Source organism: Onychostoma macrolepis, chromosome 21 (genome assembly GCF_012432095.1).
Source record: "Onychostoma macrolepis isolate SWU-2019 chromosome 21, ASM1243209v1, whole genome shotgun sequence".
NCBI lineage: Eukaryota > Metazoa > Chordata > Actinopteri > Cypriniformes > Cyprinidae > Onychostoma > Onychostoma macrolepis.
Genome location: NC_081175.1, coordinates 13105067 through 13119764, shown reverse-complemented (window position 1 = coordinate 13119764; position 14698 = coordinate 13105067). Strand labels below are relative to the sequence as shown.

At 37.6% G+C, this 14698-nt stretch overlaps 1 protein-coding gene across 2 annotated transcripts in view; it reads right to left on the bottom strand.

Annotated features, from left to right (window-relative positions):
- The window catches only part of slc8a4a (solute carrier family 8 member 4a), an 89526-nt gene extending 75329 nt beyond the window's left edge, over positions 1-14197 (bottom strand). Inside the window, exons 1-2 of one of the 2 annotated variants that reach the window (XM_058757784.1) lie at positions 12908-14197; positions 12564-12652 (exon numbers count right to left, since the gene is read on the bottom strand). The gene's annotated coding sequence lies outside the window, so the exon portion shown is untranslated. The remainder of the gene's footprint in view (positions 1-12563; positions 12653-12907) is intronic. The other variant, XM_058757785.1, reaches the window with a different exon arrangement.
- Positions 14198-14698: the final 501 nt, after the last annotated feature.

The window sequence follows — 14698 nt, the reverse complement described above, 5'->3', positions numbered from 1 at the left end:
TTTTGCTTTTGATGCTCAGTGAGATGAGAAAAATGGAGAATAGCAGATAAAAAAGGGGAAGTAGAAAGGATAGAGAGAGAAAATGAGGAAGACACAACATGAGATAGATGGAGAGAGATCTTAGTGAAATCTCAGGCTTTGAAGCTTCTCATACTAGAGGGCAGAGATGGGGGAGGCTTTGCAGTGCAGTCAAAGAACTTACAGCTCTAATGAAAGAAATGACTTCAGTATCCAAACACTTAAAAAAAGTACAGAAGACTATAATTACGAAAATAACCCAATTACACAAGACAAAAAGTGCAAATATACTCTCAAAAACACACACCATTTACATAGTCACGCAAACCCCAGAGCTCTACCATTTCCGCATATTACAAAGTCTAATTTTATAGTATATGCAATAATTCTCCATATGTTCACTGGAAACAGATCACATCAGTGCCTCGGCTCCGAATGGCCATGTTTCCTTTTTCTTGACACAGTCTAGTATTTTCCTGCTATCTCACCCTATTGTGAGGCACCACACGCATCAATCTGCCATTTAAATGGGTCAGCCTCCTCTCCTATGTACTGCAAAAACATGAAGCTTCTCCCACCCTCAGATCCCTGCATATTAACAACTGTCATGTAGCACTCTCTCTATACGCCGCCCGCATGTCCGCCGTACGCATCAATATTTATGAAACATGCAACATTGCTCCACGTGCCCTCTGTAATCTCTAACGGTGGACAGACGAATAAAACGCGGCAGCAGATCTTTAGTGCTGCAGCTTTATCCAGATCGCAGTAGTTCAAGTAGCCTCTCGCTCTCCATAAAGCATTCATCGCTCTCCCGGCGGCTTTGACAGGAGGGAAGTCGACGGGCCTGAACCAGCAGGGAGTCATCCAGTGCTTTAAATACATAATAAGCAGGGCTGCAGCAGAGTAAGCAGGAGCTCCGAAGTGTTTGAGATTGACTGACGGTGCACCTCGGAACAGTGTAGATGTTTGGTTAATGGTATATGTGGTTAAAAGCACAGGTGCAAAGCAAATATGCTTTACAGTGTGACAGTTTGTTATTGGTGAGACAAAGGAGGTCTATAACACATGGAGAAAGTCATGTTTTACCATTGTAGTTCATGTCAGAAGCAGCTGCTCAGCTAGTGTAGAACAACGCGGATCCGCAATCCGCCATCTTTGCATGCAAGCGCTCAGTTCTGCAGCCAGACATTTTTACTCCAATCACCCAAGCTGTAAATGTCATGTGACTAATCGCTTTGGAGCTGCAGGAAAAATGGCATCACAACAACGCTGATTGGCTGATTGCACCACAAGAAGGCACACAGTTCCAACTAGTATTATTTTGGTCAACGAAAACAATGATTTTTTTAAAAACTGAAATAAACTAAAAAAACAAACAAAATAACAACAGAACTGGTGAATAACAACTAAACTAAAAAGCATTTAAAACTACCATGATATTAAATCAGTAAAATAAAATATAGATGATCAAAAATAAATTTTTGATCATTTGCCACGCGGATACGTTGTTTTCGTTCAGATCAAAGCATAAACAACGTAGACAACGTATCCGCGTAGCGCATCTGACACAGAACAGCATACATAGTTTACGTTCAGTGGATACTCTCCAAAAATGGCGCCAGGGTGATGCAAAGGAGAACAATTGTTGAATAAAGTTTTTTTTTTTTTTTTCTATGCGCACAAAAAGTATTCTCGTAGCTTCGTAAAATTACGGTTGAACCACTGATGTCACGTGGATTATTTTAACGATGTCCTTGCCGCTTTTCTGGACTTTGATCGCAGTAGTATCCTTGCTGTCTATGGGAGGGTCAGAGAGCTCTCAGAATTCATCAAAAAATATCTTAATTTGTGTTCCGAACGACATGAGGGTGAGTAATTAATTACATAATTTTCATTTTTGGGTGAACTATCCCTTTAACGTAGTAAAACTAAACTTAAAAGGAAATAAACTGAAATCATTTTAACTATGATAAAATGAAAACTAAAATAAACTAAACTAAATCAAAAATAACTAAACAAATTAAATAAATAAATATATTAAAACAAAATTATAAAACTACTAATAGTGAACTACGTGAAAAGCAGCAGACAGGTAAAACATAATAAATGTCCATTTCACACTTTTCAGAGTCCTTGAAATAAAAGGGTAAAATATCTGTGATTTATATGCTTTTGTTGCTACTTTTAAATGCCATTCCATAGGAAAGGGTGTGTTTTGGGTCCAGATGGTGTCGTTATGGCATCTGCCAGCAGAGGCTAACTGGGCCATGCTAACCAGCCAAACCTTGACCCCTTTGGGGCAGACGCTTTAAACGTTAAGGTGGGCTAGATGAGGTTTGTAATGAAGTCTGCCTCAGAGCCAGATCTGTCAACAAAGAAATGAATGGTGGATGGATTTTTTCGTCATACTGCCTTTTGTTGTCATGTATTATTGCTATTATTGACAAATCAATGTCCTCTCCGAGTTGGTCTTATGTGACCGGTCTATCGCCTCAGAGTTGGATGGCATTTTCTGCTGGGTGAATAGTTTCATTCTCGTTAAAACCAATTTCCTGTGCCTGTCATCTTTCTCATTGCAACCACGGACACATTGGAAAGGTCGCCTACTGTGGACCCTCAACAGGCAGCATATGGCATTTGCCAGCCAAAAATAACACCTGTGTCTTTTTTTCCCCTCCAGTCTTAACTCCTTTCCACATAGTGACATTTGCCCCAGGCCCCCTCTCTGCTTGTATCACGGTGTGACAGTGTAGAAGAGACTGTATACCCACAAACCCCCACACAGCGACCCCTTCTCCATTCACAATCAATCATTCACACATATACGAACATGTAGACCAACATACCACGGTTTGCTGCCAAATCTTCCAATGATAACACTGATATTCATATAGTTTGGATCTGATTCACTTTCTCTTCTTCTGTAATAGTTTATTGTGCAATTACACATCACTGTAGCCAGTATGAGGTCCTTCACACATGGCCAAGCTAGAAGCATTTCGATTGGCTCTATTTTCAGATACTATGTAGGACTGTGTCAGAAAGAATTTGCTCATGTGTTAAGACAGACTGGCATTTTCTCATCTGTAGTGATTTATTTTGTATACAACAGTTCTCAAATTTGATTGGCCAGGTTGTGTGATATTTAGTCCAACAGCACTGTGACTTTTCGCTGTTTGTATCACGCCATTTGTCGGTGTTTGTTCCAGGCAGATTGTCAGTCTGTGCATTAGTGGAAGGGATTTTCTTTCTACCGGTTACATCGTTACACCAGTAATATTAAAGAAATGGCTGCTTTCGATATAGTAGGCAAGAAACAGTATGTGGTATGTCTGAATTCACAGTTTTTATAAGACAGTAGGCAAAAAGTACCCAAAAGACTTACTACTCCCAGCAAGATTATAACGTGTGCATCCAATGGACACTTAACTATCCCATGATAGTTGTGAATGGCAGTGAAGCAAAGCAACTGATGCTGGTAGATGGCAGATGTAGTAAGTCTGGATTACAACTGTGCTACACACATTCATACTATATAATATTCGAAAACAGTCACATCCTTTAGCAGTAAATGATTGAATCATTCACCCAATTAAATCGATTGAAGATGAGCAACAGTTCATTCTACATTTGGAATTATTTTTAATAGTGGAGCAAAAATAAATGTAGCAATATTATGTCTAAAATATAAGTTACTCAGTATTAACTTTAGCTCAGTATTAGCTTCAGAAGGACTTTATTAACTCCCCGAAGCCGTGTGGAGTAATTTTTATGATGGAGGGATGCACTTTATTGGACTTCAAAATCTCAACACCCATTCACTCCCATTACAAAGCTTGGAAGAGCCAGGACATTTTTTTTAATATAACTCTGATTGTATTTTTCTGAAAGAAGAAAGTCATACACCTAGGAAGGCTTGAGGGCGAGTAAATATGGGGTAATTTTCATTTTTGGGTGAACTATCCCTTTAAATCACCGTAATTTTATAATGAAATTATAACTGTATTTGGAAATGCAACCTGATGCATCTTGACTTCCTGCAGAATCTGATTTCATACCAGTGGTGTTTATTCATTTCTAAAACATGCACAATAGATATCTAGACCAGACAGGGTATGTCAGAAAAAACGCTTTTCAATAAAAGATAGAATGTGTCCATTGCTGTTATGTGAAGTCTTCTGTCTATAGTACTTATCAGGAGCTGTGAGAAAACCTATTGAAGTTGCCTAGTCAAGTGTGAACATTTTCCTATCATTCCAGCACCACTGACCATGACAGAGGAAAAGGGAACGGGTGGAAATTCCGTCAACATGTTCCACCTCCTAATTTAAATTCATGCTGTGGAATAGACAGGGGATCTCAAAAAGCCCCGTATTCCATCTGGAAACCTTTACATGCCATCATGGGGATAGAGAGGTGGACAGAATGAAAATTAAGTGATAGGAAACAATTTCACAGTGCTTATTCTGCAAAGTCTGACACAATGGTGGATTTGAAGAATTTATATTTCATTTGCACTCATTAATCTGGAGGTGGGAATCAATGGGCTCCTCAGTTCCCATGTTCCCACGACCCGGTATAAAATCACAGGTCTGCAGCCAGTATTTTGACTGACGTGTCTCATATGAGGAATTTATCTATTATTCAAATTCATCCCACGTCAGCCTGTTACAACAGTTATACAGAGCCCAACAAAGCTTTGAGGCTGAATCACCTTAGACAACCTTCAGCACAGAAGAACAAATCCAAACAATAATGTCTGGAAATCTGCAAGAATCATGAATTGTTTCAGGGTAAAGAAACAGTTCATCAAAAACATGAAAATTTCTTGAAAATGTATTCCAAGATGTAGATGAGTTTTTTTCTTCATGGGAACAGATTTGTAAGCATTTGTAAGACCTGTATTTAGCATTACATCACTTCCTCACCAATGGATCCTCTGCAAGTGAATGAATGCCGTCAGAATGAGAGTTCAAAAACAGCTGATAAAACATCACAATAATCCAGTCCATCAATTAATGTCTTGTGAGCAACAAGCTGTGTGATTGCAATAAATATATTCATCATTAAGGGATTTTTAACTTCAAACCACTGCTTCTGGCTACAGTACAACTCCACTGTATATAATATTGTTTTCTCCAGTGAAAAAGCCATATGGTCTGAATCAGGAGAGAAATATGCACAGATCAAGCAGTGCTGGATGCACAAAAAAAAAAAAAAAACTGTCAAAACAGTTCTAAACAAATATGTCAGTAGATTTTGATATGAGAGGACAACAGGAGATAGATTTTTTCACTGGAATAAAATTATTATGGATTATAGACTTTGTAGTTTTTTGGGGGGTTTTCTCGTTTTTTTGCCCAATAGCAACAGATTGAAGTTAAAATGATTGATTTGTTTCACTTTACAAGATGTTAATTGGTGGACTGGAGTCCTTCAGGTGGATTACTTGGTGCATTACTTGTCAATTATTGTGATGCTTCTATCAGCTGTCTGGACTCATTCTGACGGCACCCTTTCACTGCAGAGGACCCATTGGTGAGCAAATGGTGTAATGCTAAATTTCTCCAAATATGTTCTGAAGAAACAAACTCATTGAATGACCTGAGAATTTTTCCTTTAAAGGGATAGTACACCCAAAAACGAAAATTCTGTCATTAATTACTCACCCTCATGTCATTCTAAACACGTACGACCTCCGTTCATCTTCGGAACACAAATTAAGATATTTTTTATGCATTCTAATTAATTAAAGTCAGAGAACTCTCAGAATGCATCAACAATAACTCAATTTGTGTTCCGAAGATGAATGGAGGTTGTACAGGTTTAGAACGACATGAGGGTGAGTAATTAATGACAGAATTTTCATTTTTGGGTGAACTATAACTTTCATGTGGATTCAGCACCCTGGACAGCAACTAGAGCACCAGATCTTATTACAATTTGCCATTGTTGCATATCACCAAGCATATTGTATGTAACAGTTTGTAATATGGGTGTTACTGCAAACTAAACTGTTCTAACATAGGATCTCACTCAGCAAAAGTGCTGTGTTGCACAGGATTTTCTTTTTTTTTTACCATTTTCTCCCGATAGTGTAATTAAATTATGGGCCTGGTGTAAATCTGGCCAACATGAATATAGCAGGTGCGAAAGGTATTTTAAGATGCTCTAAAAGCCGAATAATAAAAGAGCATACGCAGTAGATATAAATAGTGAGGAGGCAAGTCATGCATTTGATTGTGTAAAAAATTCAATTGGCTGAGTCTTTGATGAATGGAGCACAATAACTAGTTCACAATTATAGGAGCACTCTCTGGAATGTTTGTTTTGGGTATCTCCCAAAGTCCCAACGAGTCAGACTGTGTTTGATTAATGTTATTATATAATTACCCAGTTTTGGCATTCATTACAGGATGTACCAACACAAACATCACAGTCAAGCGACAGGAAGTAGGTTTTCTTAAAATATGCATTCAGAATCATGATTATAAACAGAACAAGGAAAGGAGTAGGACGGAAGGACAGAGGGGGAAAGCAGAAGCAGGAGAGAAAGGAAGAGAGAGCATAAGCCTCATGAAGCAACTACAAAATGCAAATAAATTGCTGAAACCCAGAGGAGCTATCACCAGTGTCTCTGTAGAGACACCCTACAACCCCATTCCCTGCGTCAAAAATGCTAGAAGCAAAACAGCGTGCAGATATTAAATCTAAATTGAAGTTCCTGCATGAGGGCTGGCACCTTGAAAACAACAAGGTAGATCAAAGGCATTTTTCTCCACATCCAGAATTATCTGGCTACGGCTACATTAGGAGAGACACTTACAAACAGCAATTATTAAAGCTGATGGAGGTCTTGGGTTGTATAAGGCTGATCGTATTAATTAAATTAACCAATTTGAGATTTGCAGGGCAGAGAATATAAACATGATTCAACTGATTACAGTGGTGCAAAAGTATTTAAATGATATTGTAAAAATTATTATATTATTTATAGAATATTGTGCGCATAAATATACATTCAAAAACAAAATATATATATAAAACATAGCTGAGAAAAAGCATATAAATGAATATAAATATAGAAAATAAAAAGTGTCTTGCATATTATTTTATTTATATGATGTGAAGGAGATAAATGGATAGTTTAATAAAAAATAAAATATATAATAAATATAAAACATACTTACTTTTTAAATTAATATAAACCTACATGTCCACACTTTAGTTTAGGGACTAGTTCTCACTATTAACTATTGACTATTATTGACAAATTATTGACCTTTGCTTCAATAAACTCCTAATTTGCTGCTTATTAATAGTTAGTTGTTAGGTTTAGGTATGGAGCAGGATTAAGGGATATAATATATGGTCAGGCACTAATATGTGCTTTATATAAGTACTAATAAGCACTAATAATAGTAATATGCATGCTAATAAGCAACTAGTTAATAGTGAAAATTGCTAGGTAAAGTGTTACCCTACACATTTATTAAATGCTAGTAGACCAGTGTTGAAAAATGGAAGATGGGAAATATTTAAAAGTTCTTATAAATGTTACATAAATTATAAAAAGTTATTATTTTTATTTTTTTTCCCAGTTCTGATCGTAGTTTTGATTCAATTAGTAGTACAGAAATTTTACACTTCCGTTTCAGTTTAAACCATATATACGCCTAAACTACTATCTGTGGTTCAAGCATCTCACCATGAACAGACTCCCTGTTATTCCTTGGTAAATAACTAGTGGTGAAATCCAGACATCAGTGTCCTCCTGAAAGCCACAAGTCCCATTTGGTACAGCCAGGACATGCTACGTGTCTGGGATGAGGCGCTTTTGTTGGAACTCAGCATTTTACTTTTGCCAGACATTTTGGCATCAACCATTTGAGACAGATGAGAGTGTTCTTCTGGAGAGTTGTGGTTTCCTCCTTGATTTTTTCCCCTAGGTCACCTCTTTGTGCCTTATGCAGTAAGATGAGTGTACTCATTCATTCTTACCATACTGTTCTTTTCAACCACTTTGAGGATTGTTGTTGTAGTGATTTTACTTGGACAGGGGATTGGTGTTTTGTTATCTTCAGGTACACATTTTCTACATGGCCACGGGTTCTTAGCAGTATTTTACACTTCATAGCTTTTTCAGCATCAGCTCTTTCTCTGGGGTCTTCAGACATTTCTTTTGATCATAGCATGAGTCCTACTATGAAGAGACACTCCTGAATAGCAAAAGGACCCAATTTTGCATTCGTTGTACAGGGAAGGGCCATTCAATTCTGAACTGTCCATAATCAACCTGCCATATGGCCAAATAACACATAAGCACTGTTCCAAAACTTAGTGGGATGCCTGCAGAGGAAGCAATTTAAGGCATCATATGCATGTGAAGGTTGTTCCAGAATATAGGCATCTTAATTATGCTGCCTCCTGAGATACCTCAGTTTAGCCAAATTCTAAGGCAGCATCGCATGCATAGTTTCCAGAAAAGACAATTCCAGGAAGGGCTCAGTGAAAATACTCCAACATGGCAACCGCAATGTTCATTATAAATACGTGTAACTCAAACCTTGTGAAACAGAAGTGTCCTCAAATCTTAAAAGATTATTTTAAAAAATGCAGTTAATTTAAAATAATGAAACAAAAAGCCAGTTAAACGTACTTAAAAGGAAAATATCTTCATGACTATGCTTCTTAACCCATTAAGTATGCTTTTAAAATGTTATTTAAATTAAATTAAAGTACATTTAAAATCTTTATTTTTAATAATCTTTTCTCATGCTTTAAAGATGTATACTAAAGATGACTTGGCTATAATTTAAAAGCACATGTAAACTACTTGATAATAGGTTTTCTTTTTTACTTTAATTACATTGAAGTTTTAGTATACCATAAACGCTCATCAGTACACTGAGAAAAATTATAATATTTAAATTAACTAGTTTTATTCAAAATATTATTTAGCATCACTGAATCAACCTAAATACATTAATGTACACTAACAAAACTAATTATTATGGGTTAAATGAGGTAAAAGTGGCTCTTAAATGTAGCAATTACGTTACCACTTTTTACAGAGTACATTTGACACGTTTACCAAAGATAATTATGAAATTACATATAAAGACGTACTACTTAAGTGGGTCAAACAAAACCAGTTTTGTTCAACTAATTGCATTTAGCATAAATTTGAACTATAATACATTTTCATTGAATTACATGCAATTATTTGCCTGAACACATTACATTCATTTGCACTTAAGCAAAGAAAACGATAAAGAAAACAGCTACAATTTAGACTGTTATCTGTGTGTTTTGGTACAACACAGCGAATCTTGAATCATTTGTTTTGTTGTGCTGTTTCATGTTTGGTGCACATTTCTCACAATGCGTCTCACAATTATTGCGCATTACTGTATGTCAGTAGCAGGCACTCTTTTGTCTCTGTACAAATGGATTTGACCACACGAGTGTCTATGAAAAAAGTCTGGTTGAATGCATTTTCGACTACTTCTGGAAGTGGTGTAAAGTGGATGAGCTCAACATTTTAGACCCTTAAAGGGGTCATGAACTGAGAAACCAAAATTCCCTTGATCTTTTCACATATAAGAGGTCACTGTATTATAAAAACATCCTTAAGTTTCAGAACAAAACTTTCTCATTCGTCTAAAAACAGCTTATATTGAAGGCAGTCTGCCAAAACGACAGCTTGTGGAATGTACAACTCTATGATGTAACAGTGTGGCCAAACTCCGCCTCCACAGAAGAAGATCAATGCCTGCTTCTACATCGCTGCCTTTTTAGCCCCGCCCACCGATTCTCACATGTAGTATTTATGAGAGAGGCGAACACACAAGTCTAGGTAGAAACCAAACAATAAAGATGCTCTGAAGACAACAAGATGCAGTGCCAAGTTGTGGTAAAAACAGTATCTGCATCGCCTTCCTTCTGATCCCAACATTAAGAAAGAGTGGATGAACTTTATTTTTAATGAGACCGTGTTAGTAAGAACTCAGTATTTTGTTCGCTTCATTTTACCGTGGATTCGTTTACAAACAAGGCACAATTCGATACGGGATTTTCAAAAAGATTGAAACTAAAAGACGATGCTGTGCCAACTAGGCTATATTGGCAACACACAAGTGTGAGGAACTGTTTTTATTACATGATTACTGTTGCTTTGTCTGTTAAACAGATCGTTCGATATGAGTATTTATGCGTTTTTAACTTAAATCACAGTAGTGTCCATCTGTGAAGGACACGGACTGTTAAACATACACAAGTACAACAGTACAAAATAAAAAACAGAGGCAGTTCATGACCCCTTTAATACCAGGTGAAAACAGGGCAGCAGCTTCCTGTAAAGACAGAAAGTAGCTGACTACATTTTAGTATAGATCTTTACGCAAACAAATAATTTGCACTGCGTAAAAGCTCAAAAGACTCTAAAAGGACTGAGCAAAAATATCTCATAATAAGGCTACATATTTATATTATCTATAACACGGCTTGACAGAGCTTGCTTACTTCAATTGTGCAGAGACTCGAGAAGGGCAAGATATTTTAATGGTTCGCTTGGCTGAATTTTACAGTGCTAACAATTTGTAAGGGCAGGCGAGCTGTAGACTGGGGTGAAATATGAAGGCTTTAGTGCTGGCCCCCTGGCTCTGCGTTAATAATGGTAGATGAGCTGCAAGTGTAGGCGAGAAGAACGCCATTTGGATTCTTACTGAGGAGGGTAATACTAAAGGGATCACACACATAGAACCAGCAGACATAAACACAAGTGCACTGAAAGAACCTCAGATTTACAAACAGAACTTTAATCCTGCACAAAAAAAAGGTTTAAACCTCCAATTTTCAGTTATACCCATAATTCTTGTGCCACATACGGAGCTCCCTGGACAGACTTGCTGGCTTTACAATCCTATGGAAACTCATGCTTGTGACAAAATTGGGCTTCTAAATCTTGGCCGACATAATTCACGTCTTCCGGAGCTTTCAGCGCAAGAGGATGTACAAATATTCCGACACACCACATAATGAAAGAAGCAGCAGCAGTGGAAACAAACCACTTTCTGAATTCCGCCTTTAGCAAGAGTGGGATTATTTTCAGTTCGCCAGAAACATTAAGATTAGCTCAGGCTGTGAGTAATGGTTCCAGGCATTAGGGGAAAAGAAATAATGCCAGTGAAACCAAGAGGAGAACACATAGCAGTTTACAACTAGACGGCATCAGCCAGACTATGAATTGTGGGAACAAAATTAAATCCAGCCTTTAGCAAACATGATATATGTGGCAGTAATTATTACATACACCACAGGCATTGCTAATAACATACTATATGGGTTAAAAATAGATATTTCAGACTATTGCACACCATCAACTAAAGTGAAAATGGACGGGACTGGTTTGAAATGCAAGCTGCAGGAGTATCATTTGCCTACAGTCTGTTTTGATGTATAATTATATAACAAACAAAATTATAGCCATAATTGATTTCCCTAGCGAGGATATTGTGTCATATGAGTGCAGGTCTGTCAAATTAGTCTTGTTTGTCAAAATGACCATCTGTTATTTGCTTATATGTTAAAAGGATAGATAATCCAAAAATAAAAATTCTGTCATCATCTACTCAGCAATACACTCTTAAAAAATGAAGGTTCCAAAGGGGGGTTTTCACAGCAATGCCATAGAAAAAAAAAAACATTTAAGGTTCCCAAAAGAACCTTTCAGTGAATAGTTGTGAAGAACATTTTAATAATCCAAAGAACCTTTTTTCCGCTGCAAAGAAATTATAGATGTTAAAGGTTCTACATGGAACCATCAATGCCAATAAAGAACTTTTATTTTTAAGAGTGTATGTCGTTCCAAAACTGTATGACTTTCTTTGTTCTGCATCCCACAAACATTGAATTTTTAAAGAATGTTTTTACCCTTGCAATAAAAGTCAATGGGGTTTTATGTATGGACTAAAACATCATCTTGTGAGTCCTGCAGAAGTCAGTAATGCAGGTTGGGAATAATATGAGGACTGAATGACAGAGTAAATAATTATTTTTGGGTGAATGATCCCTTAAAGTAGAATATTTAAAAGCAAAAAGCAGCACACTCCTTTCCAAAACAACATGCCAGTGGTTTTTTATGCATCACACAAACAACGTGGGAGAGAAATATACCTGCACAATGCAGAGGAAATGTTTTTTTACAGGTCTCAATTCTATGAAGAAGCTCCCCATGGGGATAGTTTTTGATCTCAAGTCAGTACATCTGGAAGCTGAGGGTTTCCCTACATACCACCACAGCATACTGGTATCACATTCTATGTTTATCTGAAACAGGTGGGCTGCCTCTGTAGTGAGAGTAGGAGAGCGTTTCCATGAGAACTGTGCCTGCTAAGTATTCACAGCCAGTATGAAAACTATGTGGCGATCACTAGTTAAGCGGGGCCAGAACGAAACATTTAAGAAGGAATTGTAGCTATATGCGTAAAGAATAGTAACTCAATTGAACCGTTTTAGTACATGAGTAAAGTCGATCTTACCTGCTCTGACAGACAGACGTTAACAGAGGTTCATTTTTGTTGGGTAGCTCCTGTATAGGCTGAGAGAAATTTGACAAGCAACTTTGCACCTGAAAAAAATGACGTATGTTTAAATGAGGAATGTCTATATAATCTTAATAAATTTGGGATGTCTGAACGTGATAGTTTCTTTTCATAGAGTCGTCAGTAACCTGAAAACATGGAGGCTGCGGTCTGTTACTCATTTGTTGCAATCGACTCGAAAGGTTTGTGTATATTAAACCTTACGAGTGGTTGGTAACATTGAATAATACTGTATTAGTTGCATTGCAATGTGGTATGGTGAGTAAATTCGTTGTACTTACAAAGACGGTGAGTAGATTCCGGTGGACTCCAACACTCGCTGTTGACTTGCTCTTCTGTAGTTCGGTTAAATTCACAGTGAATGCGCTCGGTGCGCGCGGCTCAAGTCTCCATGGAGCAGCGGTGATGCGCGCGAGCTGTATACAGCGGTGCTGTTCTTGATTTGACAGTTCAGACAATGAAAACAACTAACATAAACACGCACAATCCAATCAAGTTGTAGACTCGAGGCGAGGCTGTTTTAAGAAACTGTGTCTCGCGGCGAGACACAAGAGCGTCTTGCGTTCACGATGAGACGTGACTTACAACCGAATTCGAATAAAAAAAGTGACTGACGAAAGATCTTCGAGATGTTTAGTAACAGCAGCTGCTACCCATTCACATAATTCCAAACACTAGAAAAATTAATAAAAGAAAATGCCTTGCTTCCAGCAATGGAATTTTAGGGAGAAAATGAGAGTGTTGAAAAAATAGGCTTTGTATAAAAAAGCGGAGACTATATCATAACACTGGAGGGAAAAGAGAAAGGGGAGCGTATTAGGAGAATGATCAGAGCCGCACATGGACGTGTGGAGCCAGAGGGAGTCAATGAGAAGATGCTAACTATACACTCGCATCAGCATCAGCCTCGCCATGCGGATGGAGGAGAGGAGACGGGCGGAGTATGCTGGAAAAGGTAATATGGAAATGAACACTCTGTTTCTTTTTTCGGCGAATGGGATTGTGCAGAAAGCCGGCACAGGGTGCGAAAAGCTGCGTTTTTTCAAAAGTGTGGACTGCAGAAAGAGGGGAGGGGACATTTTTCTATACAACGCGTGCAGGTTTGCCGGAGTGTCGCTAGCAGGCAGAGCGAGCCAACACTGGACGATAATTCATCAAATTGGCACTGATGTAGCATAGACATATTAGAAATGCTAATTACGTTGGCTAGAGTGTAAAAACACGGGCACAGCAGAAGGGCTAAATCAATTTTGTACCTGTACCCTCTGACCCCTACTGGTGGTGGCACTGATTCCATAATGACACTTAACAAACAATAACTGTAGTGGTCCAAAGGTGAGCAGCAGTTTTACCGAATCTCCTGTCAGGTTTGGTAGGCTATTTAATAAGAAGTTAGCATCTAGTAGCCTACATTTTTTTCAGTTTTTTGTCCCAATTCTGAATGTCTGAATATAAAAATATCTTCCTTTATAATATAGGTTGAAGAATAATCAGGGTGATTTGAAGAACTCGATTTCTGTACTTCTGTTTTTACATTACAGAAAATTAACTGAAGGCAAAGTCTCTATTGACTGTGGAATTAAATTCCCATGCTGCGGGAAAAAAAGAAAAAAATCTTAAACCAGCCTAAACTGGTTCACTGGTCTTAGCTGGTTTCTCATTCTCCCTTTTGGCTGATTTTATAGGGTGTTGGGCACTTTTAAACTTTTAAGCCACCCATGGACCAGCTTGGCCAGGCTTAGAGACCATCTCAAACCAGCATATCTGGTTTAAAATAGTGTTTTAATTTATTTTATTTGACATATTTATTGCAGCACTGTCACCGCAATGAAAACACAAAAATTATAATAACAGTAGAAACAATATAATAAACAGTAGTAGGACCCTTCGTTTTTATTACTGTGCATGGACCTCAAACATGTCTCCATCCAGGATGCTATCAATGTTTGCTATCTAAATCTTTTGCCAGCTGCAAAAACATTATCTATGTTTTTTCAAATTTAATGCAAGGTTGCATTCACAAATTCAGTTGGCAAATATATATTGTGTTTTTACCCATTTTTATGGGAAGT